Below are 13,319 nucleotides of genomic sequence, written 5' to 3'. Positions count from 1 at the left end.
CCAGGCAGGAATACTGGAGTGGGTTGCCATTTCCTTCTCCAGGGGATCTTCCCGACCTAGGGATAGAATCCAGGTCTCCCGCATTGCAGGCAGATGCTTTAACCTCTGACCCACCAGGGAAGCTCCATTTTTTTCTTTAGGTAGATTTATTCCTAAGTATTTTATTCTTTTCATTGCAATGGTGAATGGAATTGTTTCCTTAATTTTTCTTTCTGTTTTCTCATTGTTAGTGTATAGGAATGCAAAGGATTTTTGTGTGTTAATTTTATATCCTGCAACTTTACTATAGTCATTGATTAGCTCTAATAATTTTCTGGTGGAGTCTTCAGTGTTTTCTATGTAGAGAATCAGGTTATCTGGAAACAGTGAGAGTTTTACTTCTTTTCCAATCTGGATTCTTTTTATTTCTTTTATGCTCTGATTGCTGTAGCCAAAACTTCCAAAACTATGTTGAGTCCTACTGGTGAGAGTGGGCACCCTTGCCTTGTTCCTGACTTTAGGGGAAATGCTTTCAATTTTTCACTATTGAGAATAATGTTTGCTGTGGGTTTATCATATATGGATTTTATTATGTTGAGGTATGTTCCTTCTATACCTGCTTTCTGGAGGGTTTTTTTTTAAATCATAAATGGATATTGAATTTTGTCAAAGGCTTTCTCTGCATCTATTGCAATAATCATATGGATTTTATCTTTCAATTTGTTACTGTGGTGTATCACATTGATTGCTTTGGGGATATTAAAGAATCCTTGCATCCCTGGGATAAAGCCCACTTGGTCATGGTGTCTGATCTTTTTAATTTGTTGTTGGATTCTGTTTGCTAGAATTTTGTTAAGGATTTTTGCATCTATGTTCAGCAGTGATGAGTTTTCAGGGTAGTTTTCTTTTTTTGTGGCATCTTTGTCTGGTTTTGGTATTAGGGTGATGGTGGCCTTATAGAATGAGTTTGGAAGTTTACCTTCCTCCGCAATATTCTGGAAGAGTTTGAGTATATGTGTTAACTCTTCTCTAAATTTTTGGTAGAATTCATCTGTGAAGCTGTCTAGTTCTGGGCTTTTGTTTGCTGGAAGATTTCTGATTACAGTTTAGATTTTAGTTCTTGTGATGGGTCTATTAAGATTTTTCTATTTCTTCTTGGTTCAGTTTCTTTTCTAAGAATTTGTCTGTTTCTTCCAAGCTGTCCATTTTATTGGCATATAGTTGCTAATAGTAATGTCTTATGATCCTTTGTATTTCTGTGTTGTCTGTTGTGATTTCTCCATTTTCATTTCTAATATTGTTGATTTGATTCTTCTCCCTTTGTTTCTTGATCAGTCTGGCAAATGGGTTGTCTATTTTATTTATCTTCTCAAAGAACAAAGCTTTTAGCTTTGTTGCTATGGTCTCCTTTGTTTCTTTTTCATTTATTTCTGCCCTAATTTTTATGATATCTTTCCTTCTACTAACCCTGGGGTTCTGCATTTCTTCCTTTTCTAGTTGCTTTAGGTGTAGAGCTAGGTGTTTTATTTGACTTTTCTCTTGTTTCTTGAGGTAAGCTTGTAGTGCTATGAACCTTCCCATTAGCACTGCTTTTACTGAGTCCCATAGGTTTTGGGTTGTTGTGTTTTCATTTTCATTCACTTCTATGCATATGTTTATTTCTTTTTTTATTTCTCCTGTGATTTGTTGGTTATTCAGAAGTGTGTTGTTTAGCCTCCATATGTCTGTATTTTTAATAGTTTTTTCCCTGTAATTGACATTTAATCTTACCAGCTTGTGATCAGAAAAGATATTTGGAATGATTTCAATTTTTTTGAATTTACTAAGGCTAGATTTATGTTCCAGATTGTGATATATCCTGGAGAAGGTTCCATATGCACTTGAGAAAAAGGTGAAATTCATTTTTTGGGGGTGAAATGTCCTATAGATATAAACTGGTCTAACTGGTCCATTGTATCATTTAAAGTTTGTGTTTCCTTGCTTATTTTCTGTTTAGTTGATCCATCCATAGGTGTGAGTGGGGTATTAAAGTCTCCCACTATTACTGTGTTATTGTTAATTTCCCCTTTCATACTTGTTAGCATTTGCCTTACATATTGAGGTGCTCCTATGTTGGGTGCATATATATTTATAATTGTTATATCTTCTTCTTGGATTGATCCTTTGATCATTATGTAGTGTCCTCCTTTGTCTCTTTTCACAGCCTTTATTTCAAAGTCTATTTTATCTGATATGAGTATTGCTACTCCTGCTTTCTTTTGGTCTCCATTTGCATGAAATATCTTTTCCCAGCCCTTCACTTTCAGTCTGTATGTGTCCCTTGTTTTTAGGTGGGTCTCTTGTGGACAGCATATATAGGGGTCTTGTTTTTGTATCCATTCAGCCAATCTTTGTCTTTTGGTTGGGGCATTCAACCCATTTACATTTAAGGTAGCTATTGATAAGTATGATCCCATTGTCATGTACTTTGTTGTTTTGGGTTTGAGCTTATACACCTTTTCTGTGTTTCCTGTCTAGAGAAGATCCTTTAGCATTTGATGAAGAGTTGGTTTGGTGTTGCTGAATTCTCTGAGCTTTTGCTTATCTGTAAAGCTTTTGATTTGTCCTTCATATTTGAATGAGATCCTTGCTGGGTACAGTAATCTGGGTTGTAGGTTTTTCTCTTTCATCACTTTAACCATGTCCTGCCATTCCCTTCTGGCCTGAAGAGTTTCTGTTGGAAGATCAGCTGTTATCCTTATGGGAATCCCCTAGTGTGTTGTTTGTTGTTTTTCCCTTGCTGCTTTTAATATTTGTTCTTTGTGTTTGATCTTTGTTTATTTGATTGATATGTGTCTTGGGGTGTTTCACCTTGGGTTTATCCTGTTTGGGACTCTCTGATTTCTTGGACTTGGGTGGCTATTTCCTTCCCCATTTTAGGAAAATTCTCAACTATTATCTCCTCAAGTATATTCTCATGGCCTTTCTTTTTGTTTTCTTCTTCTGGGACTCCCATGATTCAAATGTTGGGGTATTTGACATTGTCCCAGAGGTCTCTGAGGTTGTCCTTGTTTCTTTTAATTCTTTTTCTCTTTTTTTTCTCTCTGCTTCATTTATTTCCACAATTCTGTCTTCCACCTCACTTATCCTATCTTCTGCCTCAGTTATTCTACCGTTGGTTCCCTCCAGAGTGTTTTTGATCTCAGTTATTGCATTATTCATTATTGATTGACTCTTTTTTATTTCTTCCAGGTCCTTAGTAGACATTTCTTGCATCTTCTCAATCCTTGTCTCCAGACTATCTGTAACTCCATTTTGTTTTCAAGATTTTGGATCATTTTTACTATCATTATTCTGAATTCTTTTTCAGGTAGACTCCCTATCTCCTCTTCTTTTGTTTGGTTTGGTGGACGTTTATCATGTTCCTTTACCTGCTGAATATTTCTCTGCCTTTTCATCTTGTTTAGGTTGCTGTGTTTGGGGTGACCTTTCTGTATGTTGGAAGTTTGTGGTACCTCTTTATTGTGGAGGTTCCTCCCTGTGGATAGGGTTGGATGAGTGGCTTGTCAAGGTTTCCTGGTTGGGGAAGCTTGTGTCTGTGTTCTGGTGGATCTCTTCTCTCTAGAGTGCAATGAAGTGTCCAGTAGTGAGTTTTGAGGTGTCTGTGGGTTTGGTGTGACTTTGCGCAGCATGTATATTAAAGCTCAGGGCTATATTCCTGCATTGCTGGAGAATTGGCGTGGTATGTCTTGCTCTGGTACTTGTTGGCTCTTGGGTGGGGCTTGGTTTTAGTGTAGGTATGGAGGCTTTTAGATGAGCTCTTGTTGATTGATGTTCCCTGGAGTCAGTAGTTTTCTGATGTTCTCAGGTTTTGGATTTAAGCCTCCTGCCTCTGGTTTTCAGTCTGATTCTTTCAGTAGCCTCAAGACTTCTCCTTCCATACTGCACCAATGATAAAACATCTAGGTTAATGGTGAAAAGATTCTCCATAGTGAGGGACACCCAGAAAGTTTTGCAGAGTTACATGGAGAAGAGAAGAGGGAGGAGGGAGATAGAGGTGACCAGGAGGAGAATAGGGGGAATCAAAAGGGAAGAGAGCAATCCAGCCAGTAATCAAATCCCTATGTGCTCTCCACAGCCTGGAACACCCAGAGAGGTTCACAGAGTTACACAGAGAAGAGGGAGGAAGGAGATAGAGGTGACCAGGAGGAGAAGAGGGGGAGTCAAAAGGAGAGAGACAGATCTAGCCAGTAATCAGTTCCCTAAGTGTTCTCCACAGCCTGGAATACCCAAAGAGAGTCACAGAGTTGGGTAGAGAAGAGAAGGAGGAGGGAGGAGATAGAGATGACCTGGGGGAGAAAAAGGAGAGTCAAAAGGGGGAGAGAGTAATCAAGCCAGTAATCACACTCCTAAGTAAAAATGGGTAGTGAAGGTTGGATTCTTAAAGGTACAAAATTGATAACAAATACCAAAATGCAAAGATTAAAAATCTAGAGTAGAGGTTAGACTCTCAAAAATACAATATTAAAAAAACAAAACAAAATCACAAAAATTATAAAAAATATATATGAAATTAGCTTTAAAAATAGGGTCTTTCTTTTTGCAAGGTAATAGTAGGTTATAAAAATGAAAATTAAAGGAGTAATAAAAGACATAATTTTTTTTAATTAAAAAAATTTAAAAAAGATAGTAGTAAAATATATCTAGAAATTTCTCTGGAGCTGTTGTGGGCAGTGTGGGGTCAGTTCAGTTTCAGATACTTATACTTCTTATAAGCTTATACTTCTTCTCAAGGTCTATAGGCCCCTTCCAATGTAGTTGGTGCTAGCTACAGGGTTTTAATCTGTCGCACCTGTCACTTCCAAAGTGGTTCCCTCTGTTTATTTTGGCTTCTTCTGTTTGCAAATCTCTTCAGTGCCTAATTTCCGCCCTGACACAAGGGGACGAAGGTGGTCACTTATTTAGGCTCGCTTGTTCAGTCGTGCTGTGGGGAGGGAGGGACACTGCAAACAATATCACTGGCATGTGTGGGGAGTGCGCGCAGTGTCTGGGCCACACTGGGTTTGCTCCCGCTCATGGCGTGTGTGCTTTCCCGGTCTACACTGCTCAGGCTCCAGGTTGCTCTGCAGGGGAACTGTCTAAAGCAGGCCCTGGGTTGCGTGCACTTCCCAGGTCTAAGCTGCTCAGGTTCAGGTTCTCGGGTTCTCCACAAAGGCACAGACTTGGCTGGGCCTGCGTTTTGTCCCCTCCTCAGGTCTGAGCAGCTCAGGTGACCAGGTGCTTGGCAAGCACACTGTCCCCAGGTGTGCAGTGCATCTTATCACCTCCCCCGTCCCGGCCGCTCAGTTTTCCTGGGTGTGCAGCGGGAGCACTGTCTCAGATGTGCCGTGTGTCTCCTCTGGGGAGCTGATCTCTGGGTGCGACCCTCCTGGCGGATGTCAACTGTCTAGGATCCCAGGAAGACTTTGGTTAGCAACTGGGAGCCTGCTCGCAGTTTGGTAGAGGATGCTGTCTCTGGGGCCGGGATTGCCCCTTCTGGCTCTGGCTGTCGCCTGCCTGCCTCTCTGCCTCTGGCGGGGGATGGGCTGGTCTGCAGCTAGTTAGCTGCTAGCTAGCTCTCCTCTGGTATTCGCTCAGTCCTTTGTTCTGTGAGTGGGCGTGGCAGTGCCTTAGGTTAGAGCTTTCACGGGGAATTTCTTTCTCTCTCTTTTTTCTTCTCTCTGGCTATCCCACAGTTTGGGTTGCTATCTCACATTAGCTCTCTCAGATTGTCCTCAGGGCATTCAGGCCTGGTCCTTACCCTAAGCAATGCAGCCCATGCCTCGCTGTTCAGCTCCCACTTGCTGGTGGCCAATGCGAGCGTCTGGGCTACTTCTCTGCTGGGAGTTGTGGTTAGGCACGTAATCTGTAGGTTTTTATTTATTTATTTTCCTCCCAGTTATGTTGCCCTCTGAGATTCCAAAACTCCCCACAGACCCGCCAGTGAGAGGGTTTCCTGGTATTTGGAAACTTCTCTTTCACGACTCCCTCCCCAGGATGGGTCTCCATCCCTAACTCTTTTGTCTCTCTTTTTATCTTTTATCTTTTGTCCTACCTCCTTTCGAAGACAATGGGATACCTTTCTGGGTGCCTAGTGTCCTCCACCAGCGTTCAGAAGTTGTTTTGTGGAATTTGCTCAACGTTCAAATGATCTTTTGATTAATTTCTGGGCGAGAAAGTGGCCTCCCCGTCCTATTCCTCTGCCATCTTAGGACTGCCCTCTCCAGAATTGATGCATTTGAACTGTGGTGTTGGAGAAGACTCTTGAGAGTCTCTTGGACTACAAGGTGATCCAACCAGTCAATCCTAAAGGAAATCAGTCCTGAATATTCGCTGGAAGGACTGATGCTGAAGCTGAAACTCCAATACTTTGATCACCTGATATGAAGAACTGACTCATTGGAAAAGACCCTGGTGCTGGGAAAGATTGAGGATGGGAGGAGAAGGGGACAGCAGACAATGAGATGGTTGGACAGCATCACCGACATGATGGACAGGAGTTTGAGTAAGCTCTGGGAGTTGGTGATGGACAGGGAAGTCTGGGGTGCTGCAGTGCATGGAGTCACAAAGAGTTGGACATGACTGAGTGACTGAGCTGAACTGAAAGAGGAACTAAGATCCTGCATGGCACATGGCCTAAAGAAATAGTTAATCTCACTATAAAACACCCTCCAAGTTCCTACATTAAATGGATTAAAGACCAAAATGTCTTTAAAACTATATAGACTATAAAACTTCTAGAGGAAGACAAAGGCAGACACTCTCTGACATAAATCACAGCAACATCTTTTTCAATCCATCTCCCACAATAATGGAAATAAAAAAAAAAAAAAAATGAGACCGACTTAAACTCAAAAGCTTTTGCACAGCAAAGGAAACAGTGAACAACATAAAAAGGCAACCCACAGATTATGAGAAAATATCTGCAAATACTACGACAGATAAGGTATTAGTCTCCAAAATTCACGAACAACTTATGATGCTTAACAGCATCAAAATAGCCCACTCAAAAGATGGGTGGAAGACCCAAACAGACATTTCTCCAAAGAGGACATACAGATGGCCAATAGGCACATGAAAAGATGTTCAACTTACAAATCAAAATTACAATGAGGTATCACCTCACACTGGTCAGAATGACTATCATCAAAAAATCCACGAACAACAAGTGCTCGAGAGGGTATGGAGAGAAGGAAACTTTCCTGCACTGTTGATGGGAATGTAGATTGGTTATAGCCACTATGAAGAACAGTATGGAGGTTCCTTAAAAACCTAAAAATAGAGCTACCATATGACCCTGCAATCCCATTCCTGCACATATATCCAGAGAAAAACATGATCCAAAAGGGCACATGCACCCCAGTGTTTATTGCAACACTGTTTACAATAGCCAAGACATGGAAACAACGTGAATGTCCATCGATAGAGGAATGGATTAAGAAGATATGGTACATATATACACAATGGAATATTACTCAGCCATTAAAAAGAACAAAATAATGCCATTTGCAGCAACATGGATGGACCTACAGAGTGTCAATAGTGAGTGAAGTAAGTCAGACAGAGAAGGAGAAATATCAAATGACATCCCTTATATGTGGAATCTAAAAAGAACTTATTTTCAAAATAGAAAGAGACTCATAGACTTAGAAAACAAACTTATGTGGGAAGGGATAGTTAGGGAATTTGGGAAGGTCATGTACACACTGCTGTATTCAAAATTCAAAATTAATATAAGCAACAAAGACATATTGTCACATGGAACTCCACTCAATGTTATGTGCCACCCTGGATGAAGGGAGCTTTGGGAAAGAATGGATACATGTATATGTATGGATGAGTCCCTTCACTATTCCCCTGAAACTGCCACAACATTGTTAATGGACTATATTCCAATACAAAATAAAAAAGTTTAAAGTTTGAAAAAAGAATTAACCTTCATACTAGCTATGCCAAACTTTGATTTGATTTGGATAATTAGTTAGCATTTGTTAACTGCCTACTGTTTGTCAGACACTTTATTCCTATTTGAATCATATAGAACCAATAGGTTATGAATACTGTATTATTTTAGTGATGAAAAACCTAAGCTCTGTACAGTTAAAAACAGTGTTCAAGATTGTACAGCCCAGGATTATGAGCTCAGGCTTGTTTGATTCCAAAGTCTATATTCTTTCTATAGTGCCATAGTATCTGAGAGATAAATTTCAGCTTCTGAGTTCTTGGTGAAATGATGCCTTACAGGACCAGTAAGTATAATTTACTGATATACAAAGCCACAATCTATTCAACTTTGTCAGCTATATGTATTTTTCTGTACTTCGGGTGGAATATGGCATATTTCAGGAAGCAATAGGCATCTGCTATAGCCAGAAAATTGCACCCACATAAACATCAGTTGCCTAAATGTTTTCTTTCATATATCCTGATATTTCTCAGAAGTACACCATCTGCTCATCAACTAGATGTCAGAACATGTCTGCAGCAGTTTTTCCTGTTATCGCTCTTACAGTGCATCACTTTGTTTCTTATGCATACTTAATCCAATACAGTAGAGAACCACGCAATATTTGTTGACTCATTCACCCCAAAGGAAGGGGGTATATGTAAAAGGAATTAAACACGGGGAAACTGAATGTATGGAGATTAGAGTTCAGTCTTTAGTATTTGACAAACCTGACTTAAAACTCTGGTCTACTGCTTACTAACTCTTGATTTTTGGAATTTATTACTCTAAGCCTTTGTTCCCTCATCTACAAAATGAAGACAGTGAAAATCATGCTTATCTCATGGGGTTTTGGGAAAATTAAATAAGGACATATGTATTTGTAATATAGTGATTATCACATAGTAGGAACTCAAGAAATGTTACATATTTTTATCACTACAGTAAGTCCCCTACATATGAAAGACTCTATTCCAAGAAGGCATTCATAAGTCCAATTTGTTCATAAGTCCAACAAGTTGGCCTAGGTACCCAACTAACACAATCAGGTATATAGTACTATACTGTAACATGTTTATAATATCAATACTTTTCACCCAGATAATACATACAAACAAACAAAAAAATAAAAAGAAAAACATTTTTAATCTTACAGTACAGTCAGTACCTTGGAAAGTGCAGTAGTACCAACTATATCACTGCTGATTTTATGCTTGCTTCCAGACATCTTGGACTTGAAATAAAGATACTGTCCAACTGTACTCTGGACAGTACTGTACTGTAAAGTATACAAAAGGATAACCACTTGCAGAAGCTGCACATGTGATAATGTATGCCAGACACATGAACTAACTTACATGGTTGGTCATGAGAATGCATGTTTAAGTCTTTGAAATGTTGCAATTAAGTTTCGTATTTAGGGGTTTACTGTATCTTTTCCTTTTTTTACTTGCACAACTTTATACTTTATTGTGAGTAGACAATAATTGGCCTTGTATGGTATGTAACATTTTAAAATCAAACTAACCTCTCCATTTGTTCACTAAAAATATTTAATATGCATCAAGTATTTTTCTAATTCCTAGGAAGAAAATGGTGAGCCAAAAGGCGAGATCTAAGTCAAAGTCTTAGACTCCTCAGGGCTTTGGGTCTAGTGTGAGAAAGAGATTTTGATACCTATACTGTTGTGTTGTTGTTGTTCAGTGGCTAAGTTTTGTCTGACTCTTTGTGACCCGATGGACTGCAGCACACCAGGCTTCCCTATCCTTCACCATCTCCCAGAGTTTGCTCAAACTCATGTCCTTTGAGTTGGTGATGCCATCTAATCATCTCATTCTCTGTTGCCCTCTTCTCCTCCTGCGTTCAATCTTTCCCAGCAACAGGGTTTTTTTCCAATGAGTTGGCACTTCACATCAGGTGGCCAAAGTATTGGAGCTTCCGCATCAGTCCTTCCAATGAATATTCAGGATTGATTTCCTTTAGGACTGACTGGTTTGATCTTGCTGTCCAGGGGACTCTCAAGAGTATTCTCCAGCACCATAGTTCAAAAGCATCAATTCTTCAGTGCTCTGCCTTCTTTATGGTCCAACTCTCACATCTGTACATGACTACTGGAAAGACCATAGTCTTGACTAGTGACTTTGTCAGCAAAGTGATGTCTTTGCTGTTTAATATACTATCTAGGTTTGTCATAGCTTTTCTTCCCAGAAGCAATTGTCTTCTAATTTCTTGGCTGCAGTCACCATCCACAGTGATTTAGAACCCAAGAAGAGGAAAGCTGTCACTGCTTCTTCCTTTTCCCCATCTATTTCCCATGAAGTGATGGGATTGAATGCCATGATCTTAGCTTTTTTAATATTGAGTTTTAAGCTGGCTTTTTCACTCTCCTCTTTCACCTTCATCAAGAGGCTGTTTAGTTCCTCTTAATTTTCTGCCATTAGACTAATATCATCTTGCATATCTGAGGTTGTTGATATTTCTCCCAGCAGTCTTTATTCCAGCTTGTAACTCATCCAGTCCAGCATTTTGCATGATGTGCTCTGCATAGAAGTTAATTAAACAAGTTGAGAATATGCAGCCTGATCGCACTGTACTTCTTTCTCAGTTTTGAACAAGTCAGTTGTTCCATATAAGGTTCTAACTCTTACTTCTTGACTGCATACAAATTTCTCAGGAGATAGGTAAGATGGTCTGGTATTCGCATCTCTTTAAGAGTTTTCCACAGTTTGTTATGATCCACACAGTCAAAGGCTTTGGCGTAGTCAATGAAATAGAAGTAGATGTTTTTCTGAAATACCCTTACCTTTTCTATGATCCAGTGAATTTGTTGGCAATTTGGTCTCTGGTTCTTCTGCCTTTTCTATACCCAGCTTGTACATATGGAAGTCCTTGATTCAAGTACTGCTGAAGCCTAGCTTGACGGATTTTGAGCATAACCATACTAGCATGGGAAGTGGATGTAACTGTCTGGTAGTTTGAATATTATTTAGCACTGCTCTTCTTGGGAACTGGCATTAAGATCGACCTTTTCCAGTCCTGTGGCCACTGCTACGTTTTCCAAATTTGCTGACATATTGAGTGTAGCACTTTAATAGCATCATCTTTTAGGATTTTAAATAGCTCTGCTGCAATCCCATCAACTCCACTAGCTTTATTGGCAGAAGTGCTTCCTAAGATCCACTTGACTTCACACTCCAGGATGTCTGGCTCTAGGTGAGTGACCACACCATTGTGATTATCCAGGTCATTAAGATCTTTCTTGTATAGTTCTTCTATGTATTCTTGCCATCTCTTCTTGATCTCTTCTGCTTCTGTTAGGTCTTTACCATTTCTGTCCTTTATTATGCCCATCTTTGCATGACATGTTCCTTTGATTTCCCCAGTTTTCTTGAAAAGATTTCTAGTCTTTCCCCTTCTGTTGTTTTCCTGTATTTCTTTGGATTGTTCATTGAAGAAGGCTTTCTTGTCATTTCTATCTCAAAGTATGGACAGAAGGTATTTATAAATGAGTAGCTTGGAACCCATCTATCTCCTGCCTCAAAATGTTCATTCTTCCCCACTTCCTTTCTTCAATTATCCAAAGCTTTTGACAGTCTTAAGAATAATGTTCAGTTGGTATGCATTATATGGCTCTTTTCTTACTGACAAGTAAAGAACCTATACTCAAGCTCTTGAGTAGGCCTACTCTCACCCTGCTGGCTTGGCTCTAGAGTCTTCCCCACCAGAATCCACTGGACTTCCCCCAAATCAGCAACTAAATGGTTGATGCCTGCCACAAAGAAGCCCTCAAAAGACACTACCTCCTCACTCTGGCAAGCTGGGTCTATGCTACTAGGTCAGTGCTAGTACTGTATTGGTCATAAAATATTCTTAATATGCCTGGTTAACATATCAACAGTTCGGCCTCTGTTTTATCTTCTGGGAAAGATATGAAGAAGGAATACAATGACCTAAATCAGTCTCAAGAGTTATGTTGACTCACTTTATTTCAATTCGCTTATGTTTTTTAGTTTATTATCTGCAATCTTTGAAGCTAACACTTAGGAAGCTAACTTGTCCTTTGAATGAATTACTAAGTTAGTATTTCATGCTAATTCCTTGGTTCATTGTGATTATATTTTACTTTGGGGCTGCTTATTTTAATGACAGAGTCATAGAATTGTAATCTATGCTCCAAATAGAGTTCAAAATGTGTAGATCTAATCTTAGTAAAAGGTTAGCAGAGGACACAACTTCAAATCTGTTTCTAGATAACTTAATGCACAGCCCTAGTTATCACATAAAAAAGGCTGTTTCTCTTAATACTATTTTGAAAATTGAGAGCTAACTTGTTTCAACTCCTGTGACTCAGCTGAGAAATGAGTCAGTTGAGAAATTTTTAGTTTTATTGTTGTCTGTACATGTGAAGGTCAAATCATAGATACTGCAGTGGGATATTTAATGGAAAGAAAACGGATTATATCCATTTTATGGTCTTTTAAGTCACTTTATAGTCATTACTCCCATAGATATGTAAGGGAGAAATTAATTCTTTTAGAACATGTGAGTAGAATTGGCTGAAGCACTTCCCTAAACTATCACTAGAAACAAGGGCTTCTTTTTTAATTTTTATGGATGAGCTGTGTTTGACCTATTTGATTTCCCATGATGAGGAAATCAGGTTCTGGGAAGCAGCAGGTTTTCCTTTCCATACACTATGTGTGTTTGGCTTACCACAGATTTTACAATTAAATGGTATCACTAATTGTTCCAAAGTTTCTGTAAAAATTGGCAATCAGTCTCAGCCAGCAACTTTTCACTTGTAATGATGAATAGACAATACCTAGAGAATAAAAACCTGCTGAGCAGATATTCTTTGTCACTTGAAAGAAAAAGGAATCCTTAGGGTAGTCTAGAAAGTTTCCATAGATTGTAAAAAAGAAAGGAAGCAGGGGGCAGCTTCATTTCTGCATCTTCACATGGCATGGGATTTTAGTGTAGTAATTATGTTAGTGTTTCATGCTAATGAGTTAACTCTCTTCCAGTAAGTACATAGCAGTTATACTTTGGTTGGAAAATAGTACATAACATCACAAGAGAAGTTCAAAGACTTCAGGAAGTTTATTCAGATTGCAAAATATATTCCATCAAAAAGAAGTGGATAACAAGTCCATGAAGGCCAGATCATACAGAGTCAGACCTTAGTAAAGAGATTGTATTTTATTCTAAATACAATGGGAAGCCATAGGAGGGTTTTGAGTAGAGGAATGATGTGGTATATGTTTTAAAAATAGCTATTCTGCATGCTATGTGGAGGTTAGACTGTAGAAGCCTAAGTGTAAAAGTGTAAAATCAAGCAAGTGATTCAGGAGGTAGTTGCAACATTACAGATGAAGGT

At 39.1% G+C, this 13,319-nt stretch overlaps 1 long non-coding RNA gene across 1 annotated transcript; it reads left to right on the top strand.

Annotated features, from left to right (window-relative positions):
* Nucleotides 1-1,013: 1,013 nt before the first annotated feature.
* Nucleotides 1,014-12,989, top strand: LOC122675777. Its single transcript, XR_006335341.1, has 3 exons — nucleotides 1,014-1,142; nucleotides 10,693-10,700; nucleotides 12,978-12,989. It is a non-coding gene; the product is annotated as an uncharacterized LOC122675777 (long non-coding RNA).
* Nucleotides 12,990-13,319: the final 330 nt, after the last annotated feature.

This window comes from Cervus elaphus, chromosome 19 (genome assembly GCF_910594005.1).
Source record: "Cervus elaphus chromosome 19, mCerEla1.1, whole genome shotgun sequence".
Classification (NCBI taxonomy): Eukaryota; Metazoa; Chordata; class Mammalia; order Artiodactyla; family Cervidae; genus Cervus; species Cervus elaphus.
This window is presented reverse-complemented; position numbering and strand designations above follow the sequence as displayed.